This window comes from Macaca thibetana, chromosome 8 (genome assembly GCF_024542745.1).
Source record: "Macaca thibetana thibetana isolate TM-01 chromosome 8, ASM2454274v1, whole genome shotgun sequence".
NCBI lineage: Eukaryota > Metazoa > Chordata > Mammalia > Primates > Cercopithecidae > Macaca > Macaca thibetana.
In genome coordinates this window covers 86,615,955-86,638,721 of record NC_065585.1, presented here as the reverse complement: position 1 = coordinate 86,638,721, position 22,767 = coordinate 86,615,955, and the positions used below count along the sequence as shown (strand labels likewise).

The following is a 22,767-nucleotide window of genomic DNA, read 5'->3' as shown; positions in this document are numbered from 1 at the left end:
GGTTCAATTTCTTGGCGGTTGACAGTCCAGTGACCACGACTGGATTTAACAAGGGGATTGTATTACTTGCAAGAAGTAAGGACACCAGGATAGTTCCCAGAGCAGTGCCTTCCCTAACTGTGGTGAAAACAGGGCTTTCATTAGGCTGGTTAACTGTCATTGTGTGAAGAGTAAAGGCAGTGCAGGTGCAGCTGCTGATCATGTTTCTACGTATTATCAATCTTCTACATACAATCAAGCTTCTATATATGGTCATGCTTCTACATACATCACTTGTATAGAAAATTGCAAATAAACTCCTCCCCAGGCAGGGTTTTTAGTGTAGTGATGAGGAGAGTTGGTCAAAGTTTGTCTCCAACTCTGGCATCCCTGGACCCAACTGTTTTTTGTTTTTCTGGGGTTGAGTTTCTGCTTGGAACTTTTTAAAAGAACATGAACTGAAGGTGCAACAAGGACAAGTGGGTAGTCTCTCACTGGTTTTTACCCAAAAACCCAGGCACCTTGGGCTATATCTTCCCTCTCCTGTATGTCACTCTCCATGGATTATCAAGAGTTTTAGAAAGTTTATCTTTTTACATTGAAGAAATTTATTGTAGACCAAATAGGATTAGAATATATTTTGGAAATCTATTGTAAGGTCACAACTTACTAGAAGTTGTAGAACAAGGGAATGATTTAGTTTCCTTGTAAGCAGTATTATTGATTATTGGTTTTTCTTTTTTGTGGTCTCCAGATACTTAGCCATCATTGATTGCTATAATCCTTATTAATTATTTGAAAATGTTGAGTACCATCCACTGAAAGAGTCCCAGGGCTTATTGAGGAAGTTTGTGAATATTAAAAGATGGGAACACTGAGGTTTTTTTTAAAGTATTTTTGTGAGTTACTATATATATATAACTAAATTTACTGATTTTAAGTGTATGGTTTAATGTATTTTCGCAAATACGGGCAGTTATGCACCCACTACCACAATCCTGAAATAGAACATCTCCATCACCCAGCATGTTCTCTGGGGTGTCTTTGCAGTCAGTCCCTTCCCCCACACTCTGACCGTGCCAATCATTGATCTGCTTTCTATTGCTCTAGTTTGCCTTTCTCTAAAATTTCATATAAATGCGATCATATGTGTAGTCTTTTGTGTTTGGCTTCTTTTCCATAGTATAATGCTCTTTAAATTGATTTACGTTGTTGTATACATCAGTAATTATTTCTTTTTCATTACTGAGTAGTATTCCCTTGTGTGATGTACCACAAATTGTTTATCCATTCACCAGTTGATGGACGTTTGGATTCTTTCAAGTTTGGGGTTATTATGAGTAAGGCTTCTGTGAACATTCTTATGCAAATCTTTGTGTGGAATCTCTGTATTTCAATTTTGTCTTGGGTATATACTTGGTAGTAGCATTGCTGGGTCATATGGTATGTGCTTAACTTTATAAGCAGCAGCCAAATTAGTTTTCAAAGTGCTTGTAACATTTTGAATTTCCAACAATCATTGTATGAGAATCCAAGTTGTTTCATCCTACAAACACTTGATATTTTCTTTTTGAGACAGAGTTTCGCTCTTGTTGCCCAGGCTGGACTGCCATGCCATGGTCTCGGCTCACTGCAACCTCCACTTCACGGGTTCAAGTGATTCTGCTGCCTCGCCCTCCCAAGTAGCTGGGATTACAGGCGCCTGCCACCACGCCTGGCTAATTTTAGTAGAGATGGGGTTTCACCATGTTGGCCAGGCTGGTCTTGAACTGCTGACTTCAGGTGATCCGCCCGCCTTGGCCTCCCAAAGTGCTGGGATTACAGGCGTGAGCCACCACGCCTGGTAACACTTGATATTCTCAAACCTTTTAAAATTAGCCATCTTATTTGGTATGTAGTGGTATCTCATTACAGTTTTATTTTGCATTTCCCTGATTATGTTGAAGATCTCTTCCTGTGTTTACTTGGCATTTCTTTATTTTCTTTTTGAAATATGTTGGAAAGGACATCTTGTCCTTTTTTCTCCCTTAATATGGTTGTTTGGCACTTAGTTTTAATATCATTAGTGAGTTTATAAAAAGAAATATAAGGAAAATATTTTGTTGCATTCATAGTTTCTAGAAAAGAGTTCTTCTTAATGGACATTTTGTTTCCTGACTGTGTGTGTGTGCATGTGTGCTTTTTTGGGCATGCGTAGAAGAGTTTTTCTGTCATCTGTTGGCTGGATTTCATTTATCTTACCTTGCTTGCTTGCATATACTGTTTATTTCTACGGAATCTGTCAGTTCACATTCCCCGAGAAAACTCCATGTGGATTTACTAACTACCCATCTAAAGACACACTCACAGTTACACTCTCATCCTGTACAAACCTTAACTCCAGTGCTGCTCTGAAGGACTTCCTTGGTGACGTTCATCATCAGCCCACAGTGGGCAGGACACTATCTGGTGCTTTTCGGTTCTCATGCACCTAGCACTGTGCAGCAATCAATAATGGGAGAGTCAACACATGACTATTGTTAATAAGCTGCTGATCTGGGTGACCCAAGTGCTTTGCAGTGATTCTAGGGTTTCAGTGAATACGAATTCAGTCTGAACTGATAGATCTAATACCAAATCGTTTTGAAATTCTACTTTCAAAACTGGTTATGTAAGCTTTGAGTAGAATACCTATGTTTTGCTTGAGAGACTATAAATCTACTTGAAAATGTGTTGCAGCAAACCTATGATTATGATATGACTATGAATAAGACAGGGAAACTGTATAATATTTTTGTATTAGATTTATCTAGGTTAGACAACCTAAGAATATCCCAAATTTCATTTTGGATTTCTCATGGGCATTTATATTTTAATCTAGCTTTATCGCTGGGACAAAAGGCAGAGTATGCCCTTGATAACTTTGAACAGTGGGTTATATTGACAGAAAGTTGAGTTGACTTGTGATGTTGTAATCATGCAGAGTAGAAATGATTTTTTTGTTTGTTTGTTTTACGCTAAAATAGATGAAATTGTAATCTCTTAAGAGGTTATTTAGGAAATTAAAGATCCGCTATGATCTAATAGAGCACTGGATTTACACCTAGAAAATCTGGGAATCTGGAGCTGGCTTAGCTGTGTGACTTTGAAGTGGTCACTTAACCACTCTGGGCTTTCTTTTTCTCATCTGTGAAATGAGACAACTGGAGCAGATGACCGTATGATCCCTAAGTTTCAAGCATCTGTGCTATGAGTTATTTCTATTAGGATCGTTTTGATTTCACATGGCACCTTTGAAGATAAATCCAGTCTTGAAGTTCTCCATATGTGGTATTACTCCCTGTCTCAATCACAATTGAGTGACTTTTCTGTCTGTGAATTCATTCTAGTAAGTGTTCAGCTCTTTGCTATTTTCTCCCTTCAAAAGTGTGAGAAGGATAAGGCAAAAATCATGAGAAAAAATGAACAGGGATTTTAGATATAATTTTTGGCCAACACAAAAAATATTGGTTGCAAAATATTAAAATACAGAACCCTTTGCTTTGTTATTCTGGGCCACAATCAAATTCGTATGGGCCCAGATATATTTTGAATCAATATTTGTCTAACATAATAACAGCACATGATTTCATTAATTTGAGTTTCTGGAAATTCCATATACCTCAGCAGTCTAATAAAATACTATCTTAAATTTCAGGTATTAAAGCAATAAAAAGAACCATGGAACTTGGAGTTTATCTTTCTATTTTAATCTAATACTAGTCTACTTTATCTTCTTGTTGACCCTTGTTAGGTAATGGGACAGGAGAAAGTAGGCTGTTTTGAAAGTTTTAAGAGTGGAGACTATCAATCTTAGTTGTTATTTGGGCATTTTCAGGCTTTCTTTGTATTTTTTTGAAGCGATACAAAATCTAGGTCAGGATTTGCAGCCTTCCTAATAAATGTTTAGTGTATCATTCATTACACATTGCTCCAGAAAGGAGATGATAGTGCTGAGGATGCTGGCATAGATCTTAATGAAGTAGTTTTTAGCCATTATCTGGAGTCCCAAATGCCTCCTTAAAATATTTTTCCCTTGGTTACTCCTATAAACCTGCAAAATATACAGTAAATCTCAATAAAGAAGATATCTATCACAGACAGGACACTTCCTTCCCTGTCGGTTGGCTCCCACTTTCGAGTAAACAAAGATGCAGTCATTTGGACTAATGGTATCTGACAAAAGCAGATGCTGGAGGAGGAGACAGTTAAGATTTTCAGCACGGTATTTTCTTTAGCATTGCGGGCCGTCCTGATAACCACCACTTTCACGACTCGTCCCAGTATCTCCAAGTGCAGGAAAAGCCGAACATGTCCAGCAGAAGCGGCTTTCCTCCAGGAGCCTCCATTTCTTTCCCCGTTTCCTCCAGGAGCCTCTGTTTCTTTCCCTGTTTGTAAGAAGGAGTCATGTTGTTTCTGGGTCCAGTCAATGTTAATTTTCCCTGATAATGAAATAGTTTGTACTTGAAATTTGGGACTGTGAGGCCATCAAGATCTGTCCTCAATCCAGGAAAAAGAAGTCCAAGACCAGCGGAAATGTGTGCTTGTTCATGACCTTGGGTCTGAACTGCATTTGGAGGACAGAACAAGCTACTGGACTTGTCCTGTGATATCTTCTCCCTTTGCAAACATTAACAGTGTTTCTGGAGGACAGCGTACCGGTTCTGCAGTTGTTTGTGAGGAGGCTTCATCATTTCCTGCATGATTCTGGGAGTTAGAAGGAGTGACATGTCCTTTCTGGGAAGCTGAGTATGAAACAGTGCAAAGCCGGGGTTCCCCAGGCTCATAGCCATACACAGGCTCTTGTTTAGTTTATTTTCCATTGAATACATGAAGTTGGCCCTATACTTTGATTTTTGTTTCCTTTTGGAATCAGTTTTACAGTTTCTTAGAGCAGCTGAATTAGAAATGGGCTTTGAGGAAAAGCAATTTAATTTTGAATGATACCTTTTAATCACTTTTATTCACCAGCGTGATTTTTAATCTGTGTCTTTTTCCTTTTAGAAATCTCCAAATTAGACATCCAGAGCAGCATTCTTGTTCTTTCTACATCTTGAATTAGAAACTACTAAGGCTCTTTAAGTCCTGAAAAGGAAATAAAAGGTAATTATGTTAAAAAGTTATTATTAAAATCATGTATAAACCTGGTTATAAAGTAAATATGATCCTTTGTATGTTGAGCAGAATTTAGGTATTCTCCAATTTTTCCTACCTTTTTCATTCTTACTTTCCCTTCCACCTTTTTCATTCTTACTTTCCCTTCCCTCCTTCCTTCTTTCTTCCTTCCCTTCCTCCCCCTTCCTTTACATATATTAATTTAGCAAACTTGTGGAGTCTGCCCTGTGCTGGTCACTGTTCTAAGCACACACACTGTATTCCAACTTCCCATGCCCTTGCAGGAATGGGGAGATTGGCAAAAACCATCCTTGTAGAACTGGCTCCCCAGCCTCTGTGCCGGCTGGTGGGGGGCAGATGCTTTGCCATTGGTTTGGCTGAGAGGCTGATCCCAGCACCCGCCCCACCTTCGCTAGCCCACTGGCCCTGAAATGCATGCGCTTCTCCCAGCCCTCTCTGAACTTGACTGGGTGTTTACTTGCAGTGGCTTTTTTTTTTCCTGAGAATTCTGAGCACTCAGTGGATATTTAACTTCCCCAACTGACACTGTCAGAATTATAATCTCTCATGGGGTAGGTAAAACGGAAACAGTGTACTGTTCCCCAGCTACTGAATATGTGAATTTTCTCACTGGACATGGGACCTATCATATATATATTTTTAATTACTAACATAATGTAAATATTGCAAACAAATAAATGTTACAGATAAGTAGCATAGAATGCAACTTGCTACTCAAAAGCTACTCTCCAGATAAAATACTGGTTAGATTTAGGTGCACATTCTTTAATTATTTTTTTCTCCATGCGCATACTAATGTTCAGGTATTCAGTCTGTATTAAATCCTTTAACCCTATGAGTGAAAGTATTGGGGTAAAGATGACTTCATAATTTCTGGTAAATACTGTGGCTTATTTTTGTTCTTGGCCTTTGTTAATCTAAATAATGATGTCTATGAGTTGGGGGCCACTGGCACACCTATTATGCACTTGGTTTATTTGCTGGTGTTTTGTAGTTACTTTCTAATCCAGAGCACTTACGTCCCATTGTGTTAGGAATGCATTAGTTGTTCCGGTGTTCCATAGAGAACCTGGACTCATGTGGCAAGGTGAACACCCTTATCTTGGGTGGAGGGCAGGAGTGGTAAACTTCTCCCTAAGCTGAGAACTGTGGTAAATCCACTCCAGTGTGGCTCTTGAGACATCGATTTCATTAAAAAAAAATAATTTCTACTGTTATTTTAAATTCAGGAGGTGCACATACAGGTTTGTTACATGAGTATATTGTGTGATGCTGAGGTTTGGGATATAAATGATCCCATCAGCCAGGTAGCAGCCATAGTACCCCATCAATAGGTTTTTCAGCCTTTTCCCACTGTTACCCCCCCCCAGTAGTCTCCAGTGCCTTTTGCTCCCATTTTTATGTCCATGTGTACTCAGTGTTTAGCTCCTACTTATATGTGAGAACATGCTGTATTTGGTTTTCTGTTCCTGCATTAATTCGCTTAGGATAATAGACTCCAGCTGTGTCCATGCTGCTGCAAAGTACGTGCTTTCATTTTTCTAATGGCTCTGTAGTAGTCCATGCTGTGTATGTACCACATTTTTTAAATCTAGTCAACCATTGATGTACACCTAGGTTGAGTGTATGTCTTTGCTATTGTGAATAGTGCTGCAGTGAACATATGAATGCATGTGTCTTTTTGATAGAACGATTTATTTTCCTTCAGTTATACACCCAATAATGGGATTGCTGGGTCAAATGGTAGTTCCAGTTCTTTGAGAAGTCTCCAAACTGCTTTCCACAGTGTCTAAACTAATTTACATTCCCACCAATAGTATATAATCCTTCCCTTTCCTCTGCAGAAGGAGCGTAAATGATTTCAACAAGCAAAACCAAATAGTCCCGTTAAAAATTGGGCAAAAGACATGCAGACACACTTCTCAAAAGGAGACATACAAGCAGCCAACAAACATGAAAAAATACTCGATGTCACTAATCATCAGAGAAATACAAATTAAAACCACAACAAGGTACCATCTCGCAGCAGTCAGAATGGCTATTATTAAAAAGTAAAAAAAATTAGTTTTATTTTTCACAGTGTCTCTATCCACTCTTAAGCTGTCAGCTGCAAGTCAGTTGATTGCCACACGTCTTCCTCCTGCTGACTGCCTCTTACTCTGGCTTCCTGCCTCCCTCCTGGGATGCCAGAGCGTTGCCTCTGGTGCCTGACTCGGCCCTCCTACTACTTTTCCCTGGTAGCCTTTGTTAACCTCTCCATGCGCCCTTGGAATTGAGCCCTCCCATCACTGGATGCCCGCCACTATATCCCAAAACAATTTTGCCATAAATTCCAGCAGTCCCTCCTGAAACAGACCTGGGTAACCAAGAGCCCGAGTAGCAAAATCCATAGTCCAGATCCTACTATGGCCGAGGGACACAGTGGGCTGTGGTAACGAAGGGACAGATGACCATTGAATGGACATGGAGCATCCGTCTAGACCAAGACTTGTTATCCTGGAATGCCTAGTGCCCTGGACACTCAGAAATCCTGTCATTTGGGTCTTGTGCACTGGGTATCATTGAGTTGCCAGCTTTGAAGCAAGACTTCTGTTTTCTTACGGTGAGTTCCTTCAGGAAAACTTGGGCAGGGGGAGCGTCCCAGCTGGATTTATCAGCTGACTTACGGGTTGGAAGGTCTGGCTCTGCCCAAACCAGTCCTGGCCCCCTTCCTGTCCATTGTTTCAATTCTTCTCATGTCTAGTGACAGAGTGCAGTTCTGGAAAGCCACACTCCTCAGTGCTGAGGGTAAGAGTGTGGGCTTTAATGTTAGAACGACCTGGGTCAGGACCTGGACTCTGCCATGTGCAATATGTACAGCCCTGGAAAAGCTGTTTACTCGATGTACCAGCCTCTTCATCCATCAAAGCAGAATAACAATAGTGCCCAGATCATAGGAATGTGAGGTTAGGAATGTGAGTTGCAACATGAGCTGGCACATGAGAAGTGTTTGAGGTATGTTAGTAGCTTATGTACTGTGATCTTCTGCAGAATGGAGATAATACCTACTTCTGAGGGTTGCTGTAAACATTAAATGAGGTAGTGTATATAAATCCATTGTGCTGGGCGGATAGTGCATACTGTGTAACTGAGAGCCCTCCATGATAATGGTAACGTAAAAATAGCACTATCAGCAAATGTGTTCAGAATGGGACAGACATTGTGACCCAGAGTGTGGGGGAATATCTAACAGTAGTAGGGAAGAATGGCCGCAAGTTCAGTCGTCTCATCGTTAGTTTAAGTCACCGTCTAAACTTTGGTCACAAAGGCTCATTCATAAAGGCTTTGGTTATGATTGACTACTAGAGTGAATAGTCAAGAGTTATGTGTCCAAAGATCCTTTTATTCTTATTAGGGACTACTTTTTAAAAGGCAGTATATTCTTGGATTTTTATGAAATTTAAAAATCAACTTAAGAGTAAAGATAGTAGTAATTATTTTGTTCTCTCATTACACAAAATTTTTTATCATCCTTAAATGGGAAGTATACTGGAGAATGCTCACTTATGTTATATGGTTGTTATGAAATGATTAAAGCAAGCAAATTGAAATCTAATAACGTTTGACCCTATCATACCATACCTAAATTAAATGAGATGTATTTAACAAACTTTGGCATTCATTTTCCTCTACTTTAAACCAAAGACACATTTGAATTCTTGGTGTGTTAGAGAATTTTCTTACCATTTGTTTCACACATTTGCTTTTTGTACACTTGAAACTAATGACACTACTTGGCTTAAAAATGTCTTTTAAAGAAAAGAGTATATAATTACATAATTCACTGCAAGTCACCTTAGAAAGTGAATGTATCTGAGCCCTCCTGTCCATAGAGACCTGTCCTGTTATCTTAGCACCCAGACCTGGCATTAAGCATGCTCAGTATAGATGGGAACTGAATTGAAAAAGCAGCAAAGGAATTGAAGGTGTGAAAACCCATGTGTTAGAATGCTGAGAATATGGTGACATTTCTAATTTACCTTTAGCAGTACAGTTTAAACTATAATGAAAGACACTGTAGTGGGAGTAACATGTGCATTTGAATGCAGTGATAGTGATGCTAGTTCTTTGCTCTATGCTAAGTTTAGGATGCCGATGGGCTGGAGTCATCTGTCTCTTCTTTCCTTCTGCCCTCCTTCCCTGCTTGCCCCTTCCTCCTCTTTTTCTTACTAGCACCTACTCCTCCTCCTTATGAGACTGACCTTGTGCAAGGCCCCATGCGTTCTTGTTCTTCCAGCATTCCCTATGCAGTAGCCTGTGCCTCTGTGGAGGAGGTCCTGATGCGAAGCAATAATGCCACTACACTTGCTGTTTCTGCTGTTGTGACTTGTATTCCTGTAGACCCTTACATCGGTCAGACACCAAGGGAAGGAGTAGGCAGTCTCTTTTTCAGAATCATGGTGGCACGTCTCTCATGCTGACTTAAGTCAACCTCTTAGAGTGGTTTTATCAGTGTCCTTTGCTATATCTTTTCTCAGCTAATTTGGGATGAAAACATTCTGTCTGTATTAACATCACTATATTCTGTCAGAGAACAGTATTACGCCTGAATTTCAGCAAGTCTGTTTGCATTTCACAGGAGAGAACCAGGCTTAGCCAGAAGTTTTATATTCTGTATGAAATCAAGACTTATTATCTTACTTGATAATATTCATTCCTCATGGTAGAAATCTAAAACTGAACTTGCTAAGTGTTCTTCTCTCCAACAGTAGACATCAGCAGTCTTAAAAATCACTGACTTTTTAAAGTAAATTTGCCTTATTTCATGGCTGCCCACAGGTTAGGATTGGTCATGAGATTAAGGTGGTAGGAATAATACAGCCACCTCTCAAAATTTGTAATCATGCCAAGGGACAATTTCCAAAAACCAAGGAGTAGTTAAGGTGCTGATCTGAATGGGATAGATTAGTGAGAACCCCCACTCTTCTTGCACATGTGTGCACATGCAAACATGTGTGCACACATATACACCTCCCAGAGGTGTGATTTGATTTTGGACTTCAGCTGTTATTGAGTTTGCTTCCTTACTTGCTTTAGGTATTGATCTGACTTGAGTACCATTGAAGAGCAACCCCCTTAAGCGTGAGTGTATTTTAATATGTAGTAGTATACAGTTCTTCAGTCTCTTCAAACCCTAAGAATTTGAGTTTTTCTTTTCCAAGTACAAGAGTATACTAGTTCTCTGAAATTTGGTAATACAAACTTAGATTTTCCTGGAATGAGTTTCCCTTATTGTTATCCAATCATACTTATTATTTTTTAGCTTGTTTCGCTGTTTGAGTAAAGGGAAAAAACATCGGATGGTGTGTTCTAGTTTTTCAGATTGTTTGAAAACAGCAAAGTATTGATAGACCTTTCATGTGTTAATGCCGTTAAGGTACAAGTATGTTAAATTTTTTTTTTACATAGTCTATAAGCCGATCAACCTGCAACCTACTATCTATAGTAAATGCATTCTTATTGTTACATAGGATTATCTTTTTTAAAACAGTACTTTTAGTGACTTGAGGTTTTTACATATTAATATATAATTTTTACTTGACTTCTCTCTAAAAGGAAGTTTTTTTTTGTTTGTTTTTTGTTTTTTTTTAGTTAAAATGTTCTCCAGTTTGGAGCTTAGAATGGTGACTCATGCCTATAATCCCAACACTTTAGGAGGCCAAACTGGGAGGATTGCTTGAGGCCAGGAGTTTGAGACCAGCCTGGCAACATAGTGAAACTCAGTCTCCACAAAAAAAAATAAAATAAAAATTATCCTAGTGTGTGGTGCACGCCTATAACCCTAGCTATCCAGTAAGCTTAGGCAGGAGGATTGCTTGAGCCCAGGAATTGGAGGCTACGGTGAACTGATAGTGCCACTGCATTCTAGCCTGAGCGACAAAGTAAGACTCTGTCTCTTTAAAAAAAAAAAAAAAAAAAAAAAAAAAAAGTTTTCTAATTTAGGTTTCATACATCAGTCATGATGATGAAATTCTTTTTTCACAAAAAGTATTGTTCACAATCTGTTTAGTTTTCTTAGTGGCATCTCTTTTCAGTGAGTACCGTCTTTGGCAATGTTTTCTGACTTGTTTCCTAACTTAACTAGAATTGGAAAACAGCCGTTACTTTTCTCTCTTTCTCTTTGTTGTCTGGGGCCCTCATACCTGACTATCTTGATTTTCGCTTTCTCCTTCCCCCACTGCAGTTAACGCTTCATCTCTGAGGCTACTTTTCTTTGTTTGGAGTCTGTCAGCTGAACAGATAGGCATCACCAATGTGTGACACAAGCAGGGACTGTCTGGGTTTGAAATGCAAGATGTATTGTACCAAATGAATTCTAGATTGTCCTGCTTTAGTAGCTCACCCAATTTTTGTTTCTTTAATCTTCAAAAGGTACAACTGGGATACTTGTATTCCTGTAGACCCTCACATCAGTTACACACCAAGGGAAGGAGTAGGCAGTCTCTTTTTAGGATACTTGCACCTATTGAGAAAGCTTGTGGTCCTCTCCCTGAGTGATTGCTGATAACATAGAAATGCATGGTAGCCTCTTTTCACTTAAAAATTAAGTATCAGGTATTGCTTACTCTAGATTAGGTTACAGAGCTGCCATCACTCCTCATCATCAGCCCTGGGACCATTAATGATGACTGTTCTCTGGGCACAGTGCTGTGTTGTGTTTTGCACATGGAATCCTGGAGTGTTGAAGACAGAGATGTCGCATATTTAATTTTAACTCCTTGATTTTCAGAGGAGAAAACAGAGATCATTTCACAATTGCCTTCATATAAATAGTTGTAAGAATGCAACAAAGATATTCTTAGTATAGCTATTCTTCATGTAATTAAAATATCTGTGAAAATTACCTTTAATCCCAGCACGTTGGGAGGCCAAGGCAAGTGGATCACTTGAGGTCAGGAACTCGAGACCAGCCTGGGCAACATGGTGAAACCCCATCTCTACTAAAAATGTAAAAGTTAGCCGGGTGTAGGGGCATAGGCCTGTAATCCCAGCTGCTTTGGAGGCTGACGCAGGAGAATCATTTGAACCTGGGAGGCAGAGGTTGCTGTGAGCCAAAATCGCGTCACTGCACTCCAGCCTGGGTGACAGAGTGAGCGAGACTCTGTCTCATAAAAAAAAAAAAAAAAAAAAAAAAATTCTGAAAAGTAACAAGTACCTCAAATTATGTTAAAATTGATCGGCTCTCTCTACCCACCCTTCAGATCCACTTTATCCGGGACCCAGAGAAGAGCTTGGCATTCAGGAATTTCCTAAACAGCTGTGTGTTTGTGTTTGCTCATTCATTGGTTCCCTTAAGAAGTGTATTCTGGGCACTCGCTGTGCAGTACCGGAAAGACGTGGCTCTTGATTGAGAAGCACATAGTTAACCCACCAGAGTTGTTATCTGATCCCATATTTCTTTAAATTTAGCATTTGACGGAGCCAGCAAGATTTGTGTTTTCGACAGAATTCCCTGAAGGAGCTGAGGAGAGCCTATCAGCCTGAGGTAGAGGCTATGAGGGCATTTCCCTGGGGCCAGGTTGCCGGGGGCTCAGCCTGGGCTGGCACTCACAGGGCCCCTCCTTGCTGGCCCTGCTGAGCCCAGAGTCATTGTCATTCTCAGAACCTCCTATGTTTGGGTTATGCTAAAAATGTAGGGAGCTCTCTTACATCAGCCTTAATTTGACTGGAAGAGGTCAAATTAAAGTCCTTGTTTGGTTTCCTGCAAAGTCCCTGTTTCCTGCAAAGTCCCTGTTTGGCTCCTTGCTGGTTGGCCGAGGCAGGCGAGTCCACCCTGGAGTACCACAGGCCTGTTCCAGGGGCCAAGAAGGCCTTGGTCTCCAGCTCCATTTTTTTACTCTTTGCTTTTGAACGTCTCACCATCCATGTAGAAAAAGTCTTATACATGTGGGATCCCACTGAGTTTATATGGTGTTGAAATTTCACTCACTAGTACTCTTCTCACAATTTAAAAAAGAGTCATTTAAGAAGTTATATCTGTTGAGTAGGCTGTGTTAGGAGCCGCTCCTGTCTATGGGACAGTAGGAAGTACAGCAGGAATTTCAGAACCAAATTTCAGATCTGCCCCCTGATAGTGGTGGTTTGAGTCACATAGAGTGAGGTTAGCCTCCCCCTCTGAAGGTCAGTTCTTATATATATTTAAACATGCACACACACACACACACACATACACACATATTAGAGACAGGGTCTCACTCTCTTGCTCAGGCTGGAGTGCAGTGATGTGATCATAGCTCACAGAAGTAACCTTGAACTCCTGGTTGCAAACAATCCCACCTCAGCTTCCCAAGTAGCTGGGACTACAGGCATATGCCACCATGCCTGTGGAGACAGTGTGGTCTCTAATTTTTAAATTTTGAATATTTAAATTTTTTTTAAATTAAATGTTTACATCTTTTACATTTTTAAATTTTTTTTAAAAAATTAAATTTTTTGTTTGTAGAGGCAGCCTCTCACTGTGTTGCCCAGGCTGGCCTCGAACTCCTGACCTCAAGCGATCCTCCTATCTCTGCCTCCTGAAGCACTGGAATTGGTCAGCGCTTCTTCGACATACTGTACCCACCTCAGCTCTTTTTGAGTGAACCCTTTTTTTTCCCCCTGCAAAATATTTAACTTTCCCTACTTGTTATTTGGGCACAAATAATTCTGTCCCTAAAGTGGATTCATCGGCATTCTGCGAGAGTTTATTTATTGAACGCAGAAGCAGTTCGCTTTCCTCTAACATTACCAATACCTGAAATATGCTTACGGAGAGAAACTGGTGTCTGTAGCCCAGTGAGCGTGTGCCATATGCGCACGGCGGCTGCTCTCCCAGCCGTTGACTTGTGGCTCCTGCACAGTCATCTTGTCAGCATCACAGACCCACATAGAGACCAGGCACTCCAGGGCCGCTCTGCCTAGATTGGAGCTGGAGGAAGAGAAAACACTAACCCAGGCAGCAGTGGCCATTAGCCCACCCAGAACAGAATGCTTACACCCAGAACAGATGCATTCACATCTTAGGAAGTAGTGCCTGTTTCCATATAATTTTAAAAACACTACCTCACCTTTTTTGCTGACAATTATATTAGGAACTTTAAAATTGTATTTTGATTTGAAATCTGGAGACTTACATTAAGGTAAGTGGAAAGTGAATTACAGCAATGCAGGATCAGCTTTAAAAAAAAAAAAAATTCAGTTTTTATTGAGACTGAAAATGTCCACTTAGGATATTTCTTCCTTCTCTACTATCCTTAAGTTGGTATATCATAGTTTATAGCTAAAATAAATGGTAGTGATAAATGTGACAAATGTACACTTTTTTAAAAGCAGAGGTTTAGAAATGGGAAAACCTTTTTTTTTTTTTTTTTTTTTTTTTGAGACAGAGTTTCACTCTTGTTGCCCAGGCTGTAGTGCAGTGGCACGATCTTGGCTCACTACAACCTCCGCCTCCAGGTTCACGCAATTCTCCTGCCTCAGCCTCCTGAGTAGCTGGGATTACAGGCACATGCCAGCATACTTGGCTAATTTGTGTATTTTCAGTAGAGATGGGGTTTCACCATGTTGGCCAGGCTGGTCTCGAACTCCTGACCTCAGATGATCCCCCAACCTCAGCCTCCCAAAATGCTGGGATTACAGGCGTGAGCCACCGTGCTCAGCCAAAAATGGGAAAATCTTAATTGCCCATGCCCACCTCGCTAACATAGCCAGGTGAAGGAAGTGAACATTCATCGGAGTGTTCATTCCAGCAAGAAATAGGACCACTGTTTCAATCTAAAATGTGATGATAGTTCCCACTGTTCTCCTATGTTACCTTTCTGTCCACATCTGAAACATCCAGTCATGACTATGTACCATCAGTGGTCCTCATTAATTAATTGATGGTGATATTTTAGCCAATATGTCAGCAAATGTTCTTTGCTGATTCTGTCTTCCCCATCCCCAACAATTTGATTTGTGGGTATTCTGTATCTACTGCCTGTGTGGAGTGAGCCACAGTCAGTGGAAATCATAACACATGGGGGCTCTTGTTGCCAGGTAGAGAAGGTAAGTGCACTACCTTGCATGGTAAAATTCACTCACTACAGTGGTAATCAGCTGTCACCAACTTGTGACATTGATGCCTTGCGTTGCACTGATTGGTGGAGGAAGAATGGGGGTCATCAACACTTACTGGTGTTAACCATCTGCTAAGTAAGGACTTACTTAAGACTAGTGCATGTATTTCTGTTCTCTGAATTTCAGCTGTAGGACTCAGTAATCACTTAACTACCAGATGGTTGACAGACAGCTGACTTCTGCTGTCAGTCAGGAAGCAGTGCTAGGAATTGAAATTATTTCCTTGCACTCTGATTTTTCTCAGATAAAATAAGCAGGGGTCTAGCTTCAGTTCTTAGTGGGATATAGCCTTGGGTAAAGTGCGTAAACTCTCCAAACCTGTTTCCTCCTGTTTACCATGTAAAGGCTGAATAAAATAGATTTTGATTTCTCTGTTTTCATAAGGCATAGAATTTTTAATGTGACTATTATAATCAGGCAAAAATTTAGAACAAGTACTGTTATTGGACCGAAATCTCCTATTTCATCTTTTTAGATTCCACACATGTGATCCAGTGTATGGTACTAATTGCATTTGTGATGAAGAAATTCTAAAATCACAGATGTTGATTAATTTAAAAATGGAACATACGCATTTTTATTAAGCTGTTGAGTTACAGGGTTTGGGCTCCTCTTCCTGATTTTCTGGCGCAACCCAGCGGTGATGAGAATTGTAAGTACAATGTCAGCATCATGCAGAGATGAAATTAGGGGACCCATTTGTCTTTTGGCTGCTTTTGCAGAGATTCTTTTATACAATGTATCTATTCCTAGTTTAGTCAGACCTCTAATTTACCTGGATTTTTTTTGTGATACAAACTTCAGTTTTTCCCAGTGGGGTCTCCCCATCTTATTTCTTCCAAGAGAACTAGTTAAGTGATTGGTTGCAGGAGGTACTGTGGGACATTTTGGTACAGTTAGATAATGTGTGCACCATCATGTGCCAGCATTTTATGAGTAGGACTGCGCTTTTCTAGAATTGCTAGATGTAGGTGTGAGTGAAGCTTGAATGTTGCATATATTTAATTCTCTTCAAAAATATGTTTCTTGTGTATGTTGTGTTTTCTACTATCTAAAACTGTAATCCACATCAGAACTGGTTATCAAATCTCCTGGGATGCTTGCATAAGAATTGAAATAGATAAAAAGCATCTGCAAGTTAACATGCCAGGCATTTTTCTGGTTTCTAGCGGTCCCACTTCACACTGTGGGAATAGTCCTGGCTGCCTCTAGCCTGGGAAACTTTTCATGGTGCTTTCATCTTTGTAACACTTCCTTCTCTCTCTGACAGCACCAGGAACAGGGCCTGTTTGCACTGCAGTGAATGAGATAATTTTCCAAGGTGGGAGTGCAATGCACCAGGGATTAGCTGATATTTAAAGAACATGAATGAAAGCAGCAAACACCTCACCAGGGCGGGCCGTACAAGCCTTTGGGCAGTTATTCCCTTGTAGGATTTGAAGTTTTATTGGCAGCTGATTAGGTAAACTGGAGTCATTTGTCCCCTAGGTGTGTCCCTACCCGTGAGGAGAGGTGGCCAGTAAATGTCAGCTGAGGCACCGAAGGCTGCGATGCACCAGCCCGGTGCCCTGTGAGGACGGCCTAGTGGAAACACTCGATGCATGCGAGTTTGCTTTTCAGACCTAATGATTACTTCAAGTCAGGGATTTTAACTTTGTCAGAAACTTGAGTTGTAAAACAGATTGGTCTCCTGAAAACTTCCCTGTCATTCAAGAGCCTTCATTTTCAATCTGGAATATATCACTAATTTTTAAACCCCTGACCTCTTTCAGCTTTGATTTTTTTACAAAATCTAAAGCAATATATAACCAAAACGAAATCTACAGAGTTTGCTATTGCCAGGCACTGTTTTAGCTATTTTACATGTATTACCTCATTTAATCCTCATAACAGCTCTGAGGTAGATTCTGTTATTATGCCATTTTATAGATGAGGAGACTGAGGCATAGAGAGATGAAATAATTTGATCAGGGTCATACAAGCTAATAAGTAGTGAAGCAGGTACTTGCATCCAATCAGACTGATTCTAGAATTCCCTTCTCTTGACTGCTATACTATACTGTCTTCAAAAAATGTAATGCAGATCTCCCTTATTTCTTTACATTTGGCTTGACTGTGTGAATACACATTTCCTCTTTTATGGGAGATATTTGAACCAATGAATATGAATACTATTTTTCTGGGCTTAGATATGTTTTGGCGGGCTTGAATAAAGCACCTCATCTGTGCTACTTGTGAATTACTTTCTAGAGCAGCATGAGTTCATACCTAGATACATGTGTTCTCAGAGGCACTGCATATACTGATACAAGTGAATAATGTGCAATCACAGGGGTGCCACTTACATAGACTACCATGGTCATGATGCCCCTGACATTGTGCAGTGTGCAGCCTATGCAACTGTCTGTGCAGCCCTTTAAAAGCTGCCTGCCAGCCTTATTTAGATAACTTTCAGGAACATAACAGAAAACGAATATACCTCTGGTCATAGTTCATGCTTTATAGGCTTACCTCAGTGCATCAAAGCTACCTTTCAGTTAAAAATGTATGAATGAAAAAATAAAAAATATTATATAGAACATGTCTGTATATTAAAATATCCATGTAAAAGCAGCCTACCAGATAAGTAAAGAAGCTGTTAGGGTGGCAGCTGAACAATCAAAGTAAGTACCTGTACTCATTTCTAATTTAGATAGACCTTAGTAGCCAGACTGTGGATGTTACACTTAACAAAATCATCAGCTTTGTAACTTTGCAAATTAGACACTGACACAATAGAATCAGAAAATAAAAACCAAATGGAAATATTTCGGCTGTCATTTAGCTTGAAACAACAAAACTCACTCACACATCAGACTTCAGGGATTCATGGATGCTCTTTCATGAAGTACCGGTTGTGGCTAAAAATCAGGCAACACTTGGAAATTTTTATGAGATGGGCAGAATACTTTGTGGATGAAGTGAAACAGAGCCCTCAAACTGTTTTATCAATTAAAGATATTCAATAGTACGTGGGTTATGTAGCATTTATACTACTTAGTTTTAGGAAATAATGAGTTAACTGGCTAAAATAAAAAGCTCTCTTTCCAAGCAGCTTTAATTAGGTAAAAGTCAATGCTTAATAGTCTGTTAAAGCATTATTTTAAAAATTAGTGAAGTGGAATTAATTGTAAGCTAACAGTCTTAAGTTGGTGTGGTGTAGGCTTCTACAATTACGATGGTTATTGTCACCTTTATTAAGGGAAGAGGGCTAGCACAGGGCATGATGTGGAGTTCACAGCACACTTGAATTCTATTCCCTTAACTGCTCACAGCAGTGCTGCATGCATCAGCAGTCATCAGGGCTGTAGCAGGGTGTCAGCAAAGTGACACATAACCACACTCTCTCTTGCTACAGTGTCACTCTTCAGTTAGAAAGTTGAGTATTGATAGTAGGATGAGGATTTAAGCATCTTGAGGGTGGGAAGATCCGTCTGTTTCCTGACTGCTCTATCCCCAGGGCCTGGCACCCAGTGAAATGAATGAACTGTTTTCTGATCTGACTGCATGCACACTCTGTGTACTCATGAGGCATAGGTCTGTTTCTGTGAACAGCTTTACTATATGTGATGTCTTTTAATGACTTGGACTTCTTTTATATTGTATTTATTTTTATTTTATATTGTGACCTTGAGGCCAGTTAGCCACCCAAGTTTCATCTGACAGACATGTTTGGTAGTTGATTATAGCAATTAAAGTTTTATCTATTGGTTAAAATTCGGAATTTATCAGCCGTCTGTGAAAACCACTGCACTATCGACCACAGACCAAGGAGGATTTTCATCTAATGAAAAACAAAGAAATTATATTAAGATCCTAATACCAGAAGGCGGGCATTCGGAGAATGTCTTAGTTTGCTCAGGTTGCTATAACACAATACCTTAGGCTAAGTAATATATAAACAACAGAAATTGATTGCTTATGGTTTTGGAGTCTAAGATCAAAGCCTCAGCAGAGTTAGTGTTCTGTGAGGGCTCCTTCCCCATAGATGGTGCCTTCTATGGAGGTTCACAGGCAGAAGGGACAAGGCAGCTCCCCGGGGCTCTTTTGTAAGATCCTGATCAAAAGCACTGATCCCATTCATGAGGGTGCAGCCTTTGTGACCTAATAATCTCCCAAAGGCCCCATGTTCTAATACCATCACCTTGCTGATTAGGTGAATTTTTTTTCTGCTGTGATCTTTTTGTTAACATAAGAATCATTTCTGTAACATAAAATATGATAATCATTAAGCATGGTGGCCAAGTTAGCATTATCATATTAGCTCTAATTAGCTGTAATTGAATTTTTATATTTTATGCAATTGTCAAAACCAACCTTTACTGTATATTTTAATATACAACTGTGGACTTTAAAAGTGTTAGTAATTCAGTCTTCTAGGACTCCTGGATTCTCAGAAATCCTTTGCACATAGTTTTTGTCGTTCTGAAGAGTACCCATTTCACAGATGAAAAAACTAAGGCACAGAGCGGTTGTGGGGGGCCCAGGAGTTAACTATCAAATGTAACTGGAGACTCATGATTCCATGTAGTGTGTTCTTTCTAGTCTACAGTACTGTGTATACCAAGAATCCTCATTAAGTACAACATAGCCACCCATTAGCAAACCGGAGATAACCAGAAAGCCTTAGTTGTATGTACATAGGTATATACTTTCTTCCTTGCTGGGACAACCTTTGGAACTCCCTTAGGGCAGGAATCTAAGAAGAAAATCAATGTATCCCTCTTACCATAGGCAAAGCAGCATTTCTTAATTTTCAACTTGTATCATCTGCCCCTGCTCTCACTTATCTTGTAAGAAGAGTCATTGATGCCAAGTCAGGCCACCATAATGGCCACTTTTAATTACTGCATCTCCAGTCTTACACTAGACCTTGCCATTCTATGTGATGGCAGAGGGGTCACACCTTACTGTAGTGACTATAGTGCAGTTGTATGTGCAATGTTTGGTTGTTTTATGAATGTTGGAGAGAATTTGTACTGTAGGACACAGGGTCTTAAGGTTTTATGTATTGGGCTGAGGATCCTATTTTATATAATGGCAGATTTCTAGAGCTGATGTTGACAGCCATAATGTTAACACATTTTCAAAGCAAAGAAAGTTGGATGGAAGAGTTATGAAGAGAAAATATTGGTGATGATAGGGAACACTTCCAAATGATATTGAAAATAATATTCCAGGAGAGAATTTGATTAGATAGAAAATGCAAACTGAGTACACTGCTTTCCTATGAAAACAGTGAAGACTCTTTACTAAGAATGAGATATTGTGCTATTTTGGAAGCAGTAGCATGAGCATTCTGCAGGATTTCAAATAGTTAAATAATTATTATGCCTTGGCCCAGGAGTCTCAGCCTGTCTGCAGAGAAGAAGCGAATATTAAGTACCTGAAGCCTTTGCTCTGAGGTCTGTGTTGGGGGAGGATGTTTGTAGTAAGGTTTGGGTCTAGTGGATGCATTCATAAACTATAGAGATATGTGAACTATGCCTGGAAGCTACCATTTTTGTTTCCTCTGGAAGTTCCAGAGTAGAAGGAATCATCATAGTCTCCACCCATTACCTCAATGGCATCCCTGAACTACATCTGGGCTATAGTTCCAGCAACTGACCAGAGGCACTCTGTACCTCATCAAATTGTAGTTAATCTTCCTTTTTCCTTTCTCTCTGTCTGACTTACATAAATCAAGTATGGTCCTTAGTAAATATCTGAAGAGGTAATTTCCTATTAAATAGGAATAGTAATAGAGGAATTCTGTCTGTACAGTTTATACTTGTTTTGGTAAATGACTGATCTCTTGTAAAACTTGAGAGCTTTTTCTGGGCTATTCAGTGTGCATAATGAATATTGATATCTTAGGGCTTTAAAAAATAGCTTCCTTATGTAGGCGTTAGTGTGCTTGGAGACCAGTTTGAGAATTTTGAAAAAAAAAATTTAATGTCAAAGTAGGATTTAATTTAAACTTTAGCGTCTTCATCTTAACCCTCTTTCAACTTCTCCAGAACAGTTATTAGCATAAAAGCTTAATGATTTACATCTGAAGGTTATGTATGTACTGAGGAAATTCAGTGTTGATTCTAAATACTTCTTAGTCATCCTTAAACCCAGCTTGAAGCTCTAGGGTGCTTAAGCGTAGCTCGTTATTACAGAAGTAAGTCATCAGTGAATTGTTTGGCAAACAGCAGTTGGTAGTGGTTTTTCTCTAACTTAGCCTCTTTCAGAAGTGTCTGCATTTTTCAGGAAAATTATCTGTTCATATTTTGAGGATAAAAAATAGCATTGAAGGTACTTTTAGTGCAGATTTGCTGGGGCTATTTTGGTGGTCCTGAATTTTTTTTTATTTTATAAAGGAATATTAATATTGGTCTCCCCATTATACTTCTTGGAATTCCTTACCTGCTGATACCTGACACCCTTGCCTCTGTGGGGGAGTTTCCCATTATTGGGGTTTCCTCAGGCCCCAACCCTCCTGTCTCTTCTGCCTCCCCTCCTCCAAGGCATTGGTGTCTTCCTAGCTTGATCATCTGCCCCTACCTTCCTCCTACCCTCCTTTCCTTTTTAGTTGTGGTGAAAAACATGATACAAAATTTACCATCTTAATCATTTCTAAGTAAATAATTCTCGGGAGTGTTTTGTTATTGCTTTATATTATGAATTTTTAATTTTAAAATGTTCACATGTTTATTAGCTGCATCTCTACAGCCAAGATCTAACCTACTTAAGGGCTTGGGCCACATGTTGTCCTTCTCACTGCATGCAGTCAATGCATCCATTATGTGCCTGTTATTTCCAAGCACTCTGTTTTGCATTCCTGACTTTCTTGAGCACACAGCAGCTGTTAAACATCTGATCACTGAGTTTCAGAAATTTTTTTTTAGGAATGATTTTCAGTGGTAGAATTTGAAAACAGCTTGTGTGAGTAGTCATAGCTCACTCTTTTAAAAATAAATGCCAAATAAGAATTGGATTATCGTGGGGAAGTCTCTCACTTAAGAAAAATCATTGTAGAGTAATACCAATTGAGATTTTCATTTCCTTTCAGCAGGACTGGTAGGATAGATACTGTGTGTGTGTGTGTTTTCTTAAACTATAGTGTTGATTAATTTCTTTTTTAATTACTCTGCCATCTCAAGAATACATTTATTGTCATTTTAGATTGCTGGGTCAGGAATGAAAGTTTGAGTGTGTTTGATTTCAGTCCTGAACTCTCATATATTATGTTTCTGGGGAGTGAGCTTGGTTTTAATATAACTTTCGATTTGGGGGATTTTAGAAGTTAATGCATAAAATAGTGTTCCCTTTGCATGGATGGATGAAATTTTGTGGTGTTCAAACTGTTGTATTAGAGATGTGAATGCCTAATCATAACATAAATTCTGTCAACTATCTTTCATATTTAAGCAGGTTACAATGGATAGAAATATTTCTTGAAAAGCTAGTCTTTTTTTTTTTTTTTTTTTT

At 39.5% G+C, this 22,767-nt stretch overlaps 1 protein-coding gene across 4 annotated transcripts in view; it reads left to right on the top strand.

The window, feature by feature from the left end:
• Positions 1-22,767, top strand: part of FAM110B (family with sequence similarity 110 member B) — a 154,662-nt gene that overhangs the window by 33,530 nt on the left and 98,365 nt on the right. For 2 of the 4 annotated variants that reach the window (XM_050802278.1, XM_050802283.1), the window contains exon 2: positions 5,002-5,100. The exons of 1 other annotated variant lie outside the window; for it this stretch is intronic. The gene's annotated coding sequence lies outside the window, so the exon portion shown is untranslated. Of the gene's footprint in view, positions 1-747; positions 4,747-5,001; positions 5,101-22,767 lie in introns of those variants that run through there. One more of the 4 variants, XM_050802280.1, reaches the window with a different exon arrangement.